Here is an 11,683-nt window from a genome sequence, read left to right on the forward strand (position 1 = left end):
GGGGCCTGGGGCCAGCCGAGTTCCTGAAACGGGAAGTGGGCTGGGTTCGGGGAAAAGGAAGAGGAAGAGTCGTGGCGGGAGAAAGTGAGGAAAGAGGAAGTCCGCGACGGGAGAAAGGGCAGACCGAGCGCGGACGCCCAGGCCTCCCGTCAGCCTGCGAGGCCGGACCGGCCGCGTCCCATCCGCGGGCGTCTTTTTGGACCGGAGGGTGGTCGGGGTGGCAGCTCGGTGACCCGCCGGGTGCGCGGCCGGGGATGGGCGAAGGGTTTGTCTTTTCGTAAGTGGGAAGCAAGTTCCTCACACAGGGAGTCGACTGTGCCCAAACTCTGGAGTGGTTTTAGGAAGGCAATAAGGGATTTGAAAGAGGTCAGTGCGGCCTTCCGCTCGTTAATCGCAGACTGAGGGAAGATGGCACCGGGCTGCCCAAGGTGAAGGTGAAGATGCGATGGCGATACTCTTTGGCTTACACGAAGGTCCTGTCCAGCCCTTTTTTTTTTTTTTTTTTTTTTGAGACGGAGTCTCGCTCTGTCGCCCAGGCTGGAGTGCAGTGGCGCGATCTCGGCTCGGCTCGTGTAACCTCCGCCTCGCGGATTCAAGCGATTCTCCTGCCTCAGCCTCCCGAGTAGCTGGGACTACAGGCACCCGCCACCACGCCCGGCTAATTGTGTATTTTTAGTAGAGACAGGGTTTCACCAGTTGGCCAGGGTGGTCTTTGGTCTTGAACGCCTGACCTCAAGCAATCCACCTGCGTCGGCCTCCCAAAGTGCTGGGATTACAGGCCTGAGCCACTGCGCCCGGCCCCTGCATGTTAGAAGTCTGAAGATGCTCTGTTTTTTGGCTTTGTCACCGTGTAGGATTTATGGCTTTTTGTTAAAATACTATTTAAGCAAGGCCCCTCCGCTACTGCTTTGTATAAAGCACCCTTCGCATAAGTAACTACATCTTAGAAAAAGGTTTAATCTTACATTTCGAAAGGCATCACACCAACAGGGACCGGATGTTCACCTAGTTAATAGGTGAACACTCAACCAGATCAAGACACAACTAGGCACCCTCTTATTGTCAGTCCTCACCAGAGGACTGTGACCTTAAAAAGGGCAGGATTTGACCAATTCAACACTGGCATTTTGATAGACCCCGTCTTGCTGTCACTTGTGCTTAGCACCCTGCGTCTGCTGCCTCAGGATCTGCTCACATCAAAGACTTCCTTGGAAGACGATGACTTCTGTCGGGATCAGGCGGGAATACACTCCTTGCTCCCGTCATCGCTTTCCTTGCATTGATCCATCAACCCTTTTTCCTATCCCCTTTCTCTTGGTGTCAAATGTTACTTTGATGGGGAATGTTTACTCCATAATGTTTATATTTTAAGTACACTATGATGTATAGCTTGCAGTATTGACTGACTCGTGGAGTGGCTTGAGCCTCTGCCCATGGCTCCAACCACCAAGTTAACAAGTAGTACTGAAGGGAACTGTCTCGAGGCAAGTCCTCGTAGCTCGTGGCTTTTATGATTGAAATAGCATCAATATATTTCCACCTTGTGGAAAGACATAAACGTGTGTGGACCTGGCTGTGTCTGACCTTGTGCTTTCACAACATGCCTTGAGAGAGAGAGACTTTTGAACTGAGGCCTCTCACGTGATGGGTACAGCAAATGCTAATTAATAAACTTCTGCTTGTTTCTCCTGTTGCTCTGAATTTTGTTTTCAGGAGAATGTCTCAACTAATAAAGAGAGAAAGAAGAGAAATTATATTTTCTCCCCTACAGTGGAATGAGATAATTACGCGAAACTCTGGAGGTTTACATTTGGGGACTCCTCTCATGCACTGCTTCTTAAGGAGGCTAGAAGTGGAGTTGTAGGAGAGGTGTTTGAACAAGCATACTGGATATTACAGTTTTATGGTACAAAGCAAAAACCTGCTTAACAACGCACAAATAGAATCTAATGCTGGACAGAATCTTGGTTGAAGGAGGTTCAGAGAATGACAGTGATTCCCACACTGTCCTAAAGTGTGTATCAGAACGGAGGGAGGGCATTTATCAAAAAAAAGGCTCAGAAACACTCATCTAGTCCAAACCATACATATCTGTTCTTTCCTGCTGTTGCCCCGTGCTCTGGCCATACTCACCTATTTACTTTACCTGCCTCCACTTTTTTGTGGTTTACAATTATTTAGACAAAGTGATGCCCTACTCCCTCCCTCCCTTCCTTTTTCTTTTTTTCCTTCTTTTTCTCATTCTTTCCTTTTTCTTTTCTTCCCCTTTCCTTTCTTTTTGGTTTTGTTTTGTTTTGTTTTGAGACAGGATTTCTCTCTGTCTCCCAGGCTGGAGTGCAGTGATGCAATCAAGGCTCACTGCAGCCTCAAGCAGCCTTCCCACCTCAGTGTCCTAAGTAGATGGGACTGCCGATGCACACCATCACACCTGGCCAATTTTAAAAAAATTAGCTGGGATCACAGGCATGCACCACCATGCCTAGCTAATTTTTGTGTTTTTAGTAGAGATGGGGTTTCACCATGTTGTCCAGGCTTGTTTTGAACTCCTGACCTCAAGTGATCCACCCTCCTTGACTTCCCAAAGTGCCTGGAATACAGGCATGAGCCACCGTGCCCGACCTTTTTTTTTTCGCTTTTTTATAGCTTTTCTTTGTTTTTTAAGTTAGGAATTCAGTGTGGAATGTATTTCCCTGAAGACACTGTCAACCTAAAATAATCAAGATTGTCAGAATCTAGTTTAAAGAGAGATTATTCAAGTGCAAAGTTTGAGGACAGGCCGCCCAGGAAGCACAGATTCCAAAGAACGGAAGTCAGTGTTCTGAAATGTAGCAGTTTGGGATCATTTCTAAGATGAAGTTTAGGGAAACTTAATACAATTCCAGCATCTTTCTCTCTGAGGGTGAATGCACAGTTACTGTGCTCTGGTTAGCGAAGGTGGTCTTTTCCTATTGGGAAAGGTATGTTTGGCGTTCCACATGGAGTCTTGTCATGGGGTCGTTGTGCCATCTAGTCTGAGTTAGGACAGATGCACAGGACAATGAAGGAGGCGGCTGGTCCACAGCAAAGATCACTAATGCGAAGCAGGGAAGTCTGGTCTCTCCTAGTCATTTACGAAGCAACAAGAGGCTGTGTGGCCGCTTATCAGCCTAACCAGTCCAAGAGGCTGACGCTGCAAACGTGCTGCAGGGCTCGGGCCACAGGGCCTAGCTTCCCCCTTGGCACAAGAAACGCAGAGGCTCCTGAAATTCTCTTCTACAATTTCTGCCACAAGAATTGAGGTTTGGTAGCTGATACATGGGCTCAGTATTTGAAATAAAGTAGTGGTTGGTAGGTAAAAATTGAGATAGTCTTTTTATAACAATTCTAAAGGGTATTTTAAATAAAAATAGAATATAATGATCCCCGCCTTGCCTACCACTATTACCCAGCTTTCAGTTACTACTTAAAAACACCTTTTTTTAGAGATAGGGTCTCACTGTGTTGCCCAGGCTGGGTAGCCCAACACTGCAGCCTCATCCTTCTGGGTGCGAGTGACCCCTTCCACCTCAGCCTCTCAAGCAGCTCCGACTACAGGCACACACTGTCACAGCTGGCTAGTTTATTTTTACTTTTGTATAAAAGGGTTTGCTGTGTTGCTCAGGCTGGTTGCAAACTCCTGGGCTCAAGTGACCATACCCCTCGGCCTCCCAAAATGCTGGGATTATAGGTGGGAGCCGCTATGTCCAGCCCAGTTACCAACATTATGGCTCAACTCACCTTGGGCATTCCTAGGTGACAGCTGGAATCCGTGATTTCATCAAGAAGCCCTGGTTTGGGCCGGGCACAGTGACTCACACCTGTAATCCCAGCACTTAGGGAGGCTGAGGTGGGAAGATCCCATGAAGACAGGAGTTTGAGACCAGCCTGTCCAACATGATGAAACCCTGTCTCTACTAAAAATACAAAAATTAGCGGGCTCTGTTGGTGTGGACCTATAATCCCAGCTATTCCGGAGGCTGAGGCAGAGGTTGCAGTGAGCCGAGATCATGCCATTGCACTCCAGCCTGGGCAACAGAGTGAGACTCTGTCTCAAAAAAAAGAAATGCCCTGGTTTATTTTGATGAAAAATGGTCTTTAGAGATGAGGTCAGAGTCAAAATAAAAATGTAGAGATGACTCTCCACATTTAACGTTTTATTTGGGAAGAAAGCATTGCAATTCAGGTGTCAACCCCAAATAATGAGATTCAGAAAATCTGGTTACCTATAGTGTGTATTTGAGCGCAGAGCTTAAGGACGGCCACCCGGGAAGGCACTGACTGCAGACAAATGGGGTCAGCGTTTCCAAGTGGAGAAGCTCAGGTTTCACTTACCAGGCGGAGACAGAAGCTCCAGCAGGATCACCACGGTTTTCATGCGAGGCCAGGGACACACACCACAGGGGTTCCATTGGTTAGGGGGTCTCTGTATTTCAAGGAAGATTGCGTTATGACTCCATGAGGAGGGGTAGTGATTTGAGGGGGTCGTATCTCCGGTGTCATTTGGTCTTTATTATTTACAGGGAAAAAGGCAGAAGTTGCAGCTGCGTGTGGCATGACGTAGGCCACATAGCCACGTTCCCCTCAAGGCTCAGGATAATCCACAGTTTCAAAGGTTTTATGTTTGATTCATTGCATTTCACAGGGGCGTACACACAAACCGCGTGTCTTCAGTATGTCTGAAGAACAAAGAGAAGATTCGGGATTTGATAAGAAGGAGGAAGGTCTTCAGAGAAAGTTCCCTGCTGCTGCTGAAGCTCTGGGGAGCTGGCAGGGGCCGGGGGCGTGGGTGGCGGCGGGGGCGGGGAAGTTTGTCCCCGGGGCTGTCAGGTGTCTTGGCAGCCGTTTGATAGAACTGGATTCAGGTTGCAGCAGCCGGCCTCACTGCCAGGCTTGAAGAGAATGACATTTTGGAGCAATATTGTGTGTCCTGAGTGCTTTCTCCCCAGGCTCTTTAACTGTATTTAGTTGGGTGTGGCAGGAATGACCCAATTTCTCTGATCAACTTTCATCGAGATCACAATCTATTTTAACAACTGGTTTGTCAAGCTTCTAGGTCTTTTCAGTACACAGACCTAAGAAAGACAGAACATTTAAGTTAGAGAAAATCAGGACTTTATACTGGGATTTTCTATTCAAATGAAAATTAGGGAGTTTTAACTTTTTTTTTTTTTTTTTTGAGATGGAGTTTCGCTCTTGTTGTCCAGGCTGGAGTGCAATGGCGCGACCTCGGTTCACCGCAACCTCTGCCTCCCAGGTTCGGGCGATTCTCCTGCCTCAGCCTCCCGAGTAGCTGGGATGACCGGCATGCACCACCATGCCTGGCTAATTTTTTTGTATTTTTAGTAGAGACTGGGTTTCTCCACGTTGGCTTGACCGGTCTCAAACTCTCGACCTTAGGTGATCCTCCCACCTCAGCCTCCCAAAGTGCTGGGATTACAGGCGTGAGCCACTGCACCTGGCCAGACTTCTTTTTTATGTCTGTATTTGCACCTGTGTTTTCTTACACTGACAATCTTGACTCCTGACCAGGGTCTCATAATTGGCTTTCTCCTGCCATCTGTGAGTGACAGCTTTGTGGCACAGCACCCAGGTAACCACCAGGACTGCTGGGTGCCTTGAGGGTCTGTCTGCAGCTCTTTTTCATCTTCAGGGCACATCCTGCCAGGGCAGCAGCCAGTGCTCTGTGTACAAGTCACTCGAGGCATCTTCTTTGTGTGGTTGTGCCACCCACTGTCTATACAGTTAGGTCCATTGACTTCATTTCTTTCCAAGTTTTAAAGAGTGCCCTTCCTTCCTTCCTTCCTTCCTTCCTTCCTTTCCTTCCTTCTTTTTTTTTTTTTTTTTTTTTTGAGACAGGGTCTTGCTCTGTCACCTAGGCTGAGTGCAGTGGCACAATCTTGGCTCACTGCAACCTTGAACTCCTGAACTCAAGCGATCCTCCATCCTCAGCCTCCTGAGCAGCTGGGACCACAGGCACGTGCAACCACGCATGGCTAATTTTTTGAATTTTTTGTAGACACGGGGTCTTGCTGTGTTACCCAGGCTGGTCTTGATGTCCTGGGCTCAAGCGAACCTCCTGCCTTAGCCTCCCAAAGTGCTGGGATTACAAGCTGGTTTGAACTCCTGAGCTCAAGTGATCTTCCCACCTCAGCCTCCCAAAGTGTGGGGATCATAGGTGTGAACCACCATGCCCGGCCTCAACCATAAACGCATTTTGTAAAGCAAAAAAAAACAAAACAAACCAAAATAAATCAAGCCTCCGAAAGGTCACAAGTGTGATTCCGGCACAGGACATTCTTTTTTTTTTTTTTTTTTTTTTTTTTTTGAGACGGAGTCACAACACTGTCGCCGCAAAACACAAGTGTGGAGTGCTAAGTGGCCAGATCCAGCTCACTGCAAGCTCCGCTCCGGGCTTAAACCATTCTCAACAAGCCACAGCTCCCAAGCAGCTTCGCCCGGCTAGTGTTTTTTTTGAATTTTTTACAAAGGCCGGGGTTTCCCCGTGTTAGCTAGGATGGTCTCGATCTCCTGACCTCGTGATCCGCCCGTCTCGGCCTCCCAAAGTGCTGGGATTACAGGCTTGAGCCACCACGCCCGGCCCGTGCACAGGACATTCTGGAAAAAAAAGCACTAGGGACTGCTGGGGTCAGAGGGAGCTGGCCCCACATTCCAGGATGACAGGACAGTTCTGGGGGGCTGTGGGGGTTCTGGGATGATGGGACAGTTCTGGGGTCGGGTGGGAGCCGTGGGGGTCCTGGAATGATGTGACAGTTCTGTACAGAATATGGTGGTGGAGGACATTCTGAATATTTGTCAAACCCATAGAGATGCACATCACAGACTACATTTTACTGTATATTAATGTTGGAAATCAACCTGGATGTAGGGATGGGGGAGATCCAAGACAGAATGCAGGCTGTGACCAGCAAAGAGAGGTGCATGGGAGCGAGTCCCACAGCCACACTGAAGGATGTGAGGAAGAAAGGAGCTGGTTTAAGTGACTTGGTGTCTTCACAGGATGCTCTTGGGGAGGAAATATAATTGTCCTCAACCTCCATGACTTCTGAGTTGGGACAGACTCCTGTGACAAAAGACAGGTTAACAAGAGAAAAGCGGACAGGTGGTAAACACACCTGGTACCTATCAGTGGGAGGAATCTCAATGGGTTAGCTGTTTGCATCACTAGAAAGGCATACTTGAGGCTGAGTAAGTTACAAATAAAAGAGGTTTATTTAGGCTTATGGTTCTGCAGGCTGCACAGAAATGCATGGTGCTGGCATTTGCTTCTAGGAAGGCCTCAGGGAGCTTCCAATTGTGGCAGAAGGCAAAGGAGGAGCAGGTGCATCACCTGGCAAGACAGAGACGCCAGGCCGCCTGAAACCACCAGCTCTTGTAAACTCAGAACAGGTTCTCGCTTGGTACCACGAGGAGAGAACCAAGCCATTCACGGGGGATCTGCCCCCATGACCCAAACATCTCCCACCAGGCCCCATCTCCAACATTGGAGGTCATATATTTCAACATGAGATTTGGAGGGGACAAACATCCAAACCACCTCACTCAGTGAAAATAACAAAGCAGTGGCTTACAACTCTAGCTTACAGCATCTTCAGGAAAGAACAATAAATTTGCAGACAGAGGGCAAAGGAAAGCAGTGCTGGGCTTCCAAAGGTGGGAAATTGTGGGAAGCTAAAACATATGGGAGCAAACGAATGGGGTAAGGTTTGCTTACAGATTTCCCTGGTACCTTCTCTGGGCTGGTGAGCGTCCAGAGCTGTCTCCAGTAAAGGAGAATTCATATCCTGTCGTAGTATAGAAGAGTTTTTCCTTCATTTGCTGCTAAATTGTTTTTATCTCAAAATAAGTTTTATGTCAAAGAGGCATATTTTACGGTGACACATTCTGGTTTCCTTTAATACAGTGAGGGTAAAGAGCTGTTCAGAAACACCGTTCTCTAGAAACACCATTCTCTAGTTGGTGAATAGAAACACCATTCTCTAGTTGGTAAATAGAAACACCGTTCTCTAGAAACACCGTTCTGCAGAAACACTGTTCTCTAGTTGGTGAATAGAAACACCGTTTTCTAGAAACACCGTTCTCTAGAAACACCGTTCTCCAGAAACACCATTCTCTAGTTGGTGAATAGAAACACCGTTTTCTAGAAACACCGTTCTCTAGAAACACCGTTCTCCAGAAACACCATTCTCTAGTTGGTAAATAGAAACACCGTTCTCTAGAAACACCGTTCTCTGGAAACACCGTTCTCCAGAAACACTGTTCTCTAGTTGGTGAATAGAAACACCATTCTCTAGTTGGTAAATAGAAACACCGTTCTCTAGAAACACCGTTCTCTGGAAACACCGTTCTCTGGAAACACCGTTCCCTAGTTGGTGAATAGAAACACTGTTCTCTAGTTGGTAAATTAGTTTCCCACAGGGGTATGGATTAGCAAACTATGTGTTGGCCAGTGTGGAACAAACGTGTGGATATTCTGCAGATAATGATGATTTACAGGTCCTCCCTGTGGAAGACAGAAATTATGAGTAAGGAAGGGCACAAGTGAGAATGAGTTCTGTGGCCCTGGATGGGCAGGCCCTGGGGCCTCAGGATGAACCCAGGTGTCTTTAAATAGATACAGCAACATAGTTACAGAAATAAGCAGACCTGCAGATGCCTGTACACATGAGTCACGGACCCTCCTCTCCTCTCCTGGCTCCAGCTGCCAACAGAGCTAAAGCTGCAGCACTCAGCCACAGCAAGCACAGCCTGTGGCTGCACTCTGGTCTCTCAACACCATTCTCCAGTAAAGGAATCTGGGCTCCTGGGAGAATGGTTGATCCAAGACTGGGAGGGAAAATGCAAAATGAGCCTGGAGCATCTCGTGGCTCCAGGACATTAGGAGGTACTTGAAAAGCAAACTGACAGGTGCGATAAAAGGACCCAGATGCCACCCCATAAAACGTTACCAATGGCCAAAGCTGGAAGTTTGAGTAGGAAAGTAAAGAATAATAGCTTTGGCGTATGAGTGAAAGAATAGAATAAATGTCCCTTGAATCCCTTCGGATGGAAATAACTGAATAAGTAGAAGAGAAGAAACAAATCTTCTTTACAGAACTTCCCGTCAATCGATGCAGAAAGGAGGAGGGAAGTGGAAAAGTGGCATTGCCACCGTCATAACGATTGCTGCAGGCTGTGTCCCCCGACAGACCTGAATAGGAACGTTTAAGGAGAAACAAGTGTCTGCATCGCTTGAAGCCTCCTGGCCACCGTGAGCTGAGTCCACTGATGGAGGCTGTGTCCCCTGTGGCAGGATCTGCTGGCACCGTGTGCCTCCTGACAGGCCACCACACATGCCCAGCCCCCTCGACGCTGGCCTTCAGAAAGCAGACCAGCGCAGATGGAAGGCAGGTCTACCGGGTACCTGACCAGTACTCCTCAAAACCTCAAGGTCGTGACAGACTGCGAAAGAAAGATGAAATGTCACAGACGAAGACACCAAGGAGACATGAGGACCAACGCAGCGTGGGACCCTGGACCAGCCGCTAAATAGAGATAGGGCATTTGTCCAAAATTGGTAACATTCAAATGAGCTTTGTAGTTTAGCTAATGGCAGTGTACCAAAATTCATCTCTTGTTTTTGATGGATGCACCACGGTTCTGTAAGGAGTTAACATGGGACTGGATGAAGGTATCAGGCTTCTGTAACTCTTATGTCTACAACCAATGGCATTTTCACTGGATCACGTTGCACTTACAAGTTCACTGAGGGAGGCTGACATCTTTATGGTGTTGCACCTTCTTACCCAAGGGCTGTGGGGAAAAGAAAGAAAGATCAGACTGTTACTGTATCTATATAGAAAGAAGTAGACATAAGAGACTCCATTTTGTTCTGTATTTGAGATGCTGTTAATCTGTGACCCGACCCCAACCTTGTCCTTGCAAGAGACATGTGCTGTGGTGACTCAAGGTTTAAAGGATTTGGGGCTGTGCAGGGTATACTTTGTTAAACAAGTGCCTGAAGGCAGTATGCTTGTGAAAAGTCATCCCCCTTCTCTTAATCTCAAGTACCTAGCTCTGCCTAGGAAAGCTAGGTATTGTCCAAAGTTTCTCCCCATGTGATAGTCTGAAATATGGCCTCGTGGGAAGGGAAATACCTGAGCGTCCCCCAGCCTGATACCCGTGAAGGGTCTGTGCTGAGGAGGACTAGTATGAGAGGAAAGAAGACCTCTTGGCAGTTGAGATAGAGAAAAGCATCTGTCTCCTGCCCGTCCCTGGGCAATGGAAAACCCGATTGTCTGTTCTGTTTAATGAGAAAGGAGAAAACCGCCTTAGGGCTGAAGGTGGGAGGTGCTAAAGAGCAATACTACTTTTATGCACTAAAAAGGTTTACGGAGATGTTTGCATACGCATATCAAGGCACAGCACTTTTCCTTAAAGTTATTCCTGTCACAGAGATCTTTATTCATATGTCTTGCTGCTGACCTTCTCCCTACGATGATCCTATTATCCTGCCACTTCCCTTTTTCTAAGATGGTAAAGATAATATCAATAAGGGCCGGGCGCGGTGGCTCAAGCCTGTAATCCCAGCACTTTGGGAGGCCGAGGCGGGCGGATCACGAGGTCAGGAGATTAATGATCAATAAATACTGAGGGAACTCAGAGACCGGTGCCGTCGCCGGTCCCCTGGGCCCACTTTTTCTTTCTCTATACTTTGTATCTGTGTCTCATTTCTTTTCTCAAGTCTCTCGTTCCAACTAACGAGGAACGCCCACAGGTGTGGAGGGGCAGGCCACCCCTTCAACGGCACTTAAATTTGTCCAAGTCTAGCTTAAGTTACTTATTTACTTATTTTTGAGAAGGAGTCTCACTCTGTCACCCAGGCTGGAGTGCGGTGGCACAATCTCCACTCACTGCAACCTCCGCCTCCCGGGTTCAAGTAATTCTCCTGCCTCAGCCTCCAAATGACTGGGATTACAGGCACCAGTCACCATGCCCAGCTGATTTTGTATTTTATTTTTTTATTTTATTTATATATTTATTTACTATTTTTTATTTTTTTGAGACGGAGTCTCATTCTGTTGCCCAGGCTGGAGTGCAATCAGCTCACTGCAACCTCCACCTCCTGGGTTCACGCAATTCTTCTGCCTCAGCCTCCTGAGTAGCTGGGATTATAGGCACCCACCACCACACCCAGCTATTTTTTTTGTATTTTTAGTAGAGACAGGGTTTCACTATGTTGGCCAGACTGGTCTTGAACTCCTGACCTCGTTATCTGCCCGCCTCAGCCTCTCAAAGTGCTGGGATTACAGGTATGAGCCACGTGCCTGCCTTATTTTATTTTATTTTTTATTTATCTCTTTCTTTCTCCTTCCTGCCTTGCCCTGCCCTGCCCTGCCCTGCCCTGCCCTGCCCTGTATTTTTTAGTAGAGAGGGGGTTTCACCATGTTAGTCAGGATGGTCTCGATCTTCTGACCTCGTGATCCGCCCGCCTCAGCCTCCCAAAGTGCTGGGGATTACAGGCGTGAGCCACTGCGCCTGGACCTTATTTTATTTTTATTTTTTTTGAGACAGAGTCTCGCTCTGTCGCCCAGGCTGGAGTGCAGTGGCTGGATCTCGGCTCACTGTAAGCTCCACCTCCCGGGTTCCCGCCATTCTCCTGCCTCAG

Source organism: Rhinopithecus bieti, unplaced genomic scaffold (assembly GCF_001698545.2).
Source record: "Rhinopithecus bieti isolate Rb0 unplaced genomic scaffold, ASM169854v2 scaffold_62034, whole genome shotgun sequence".
Classification (NCBI taxonomy): Eukaryota; Metazoa; Chordata; class Mammalia; order Primates; family Cercopithecidae; genus Rhinopithecus; species Rhinopithecus bieti.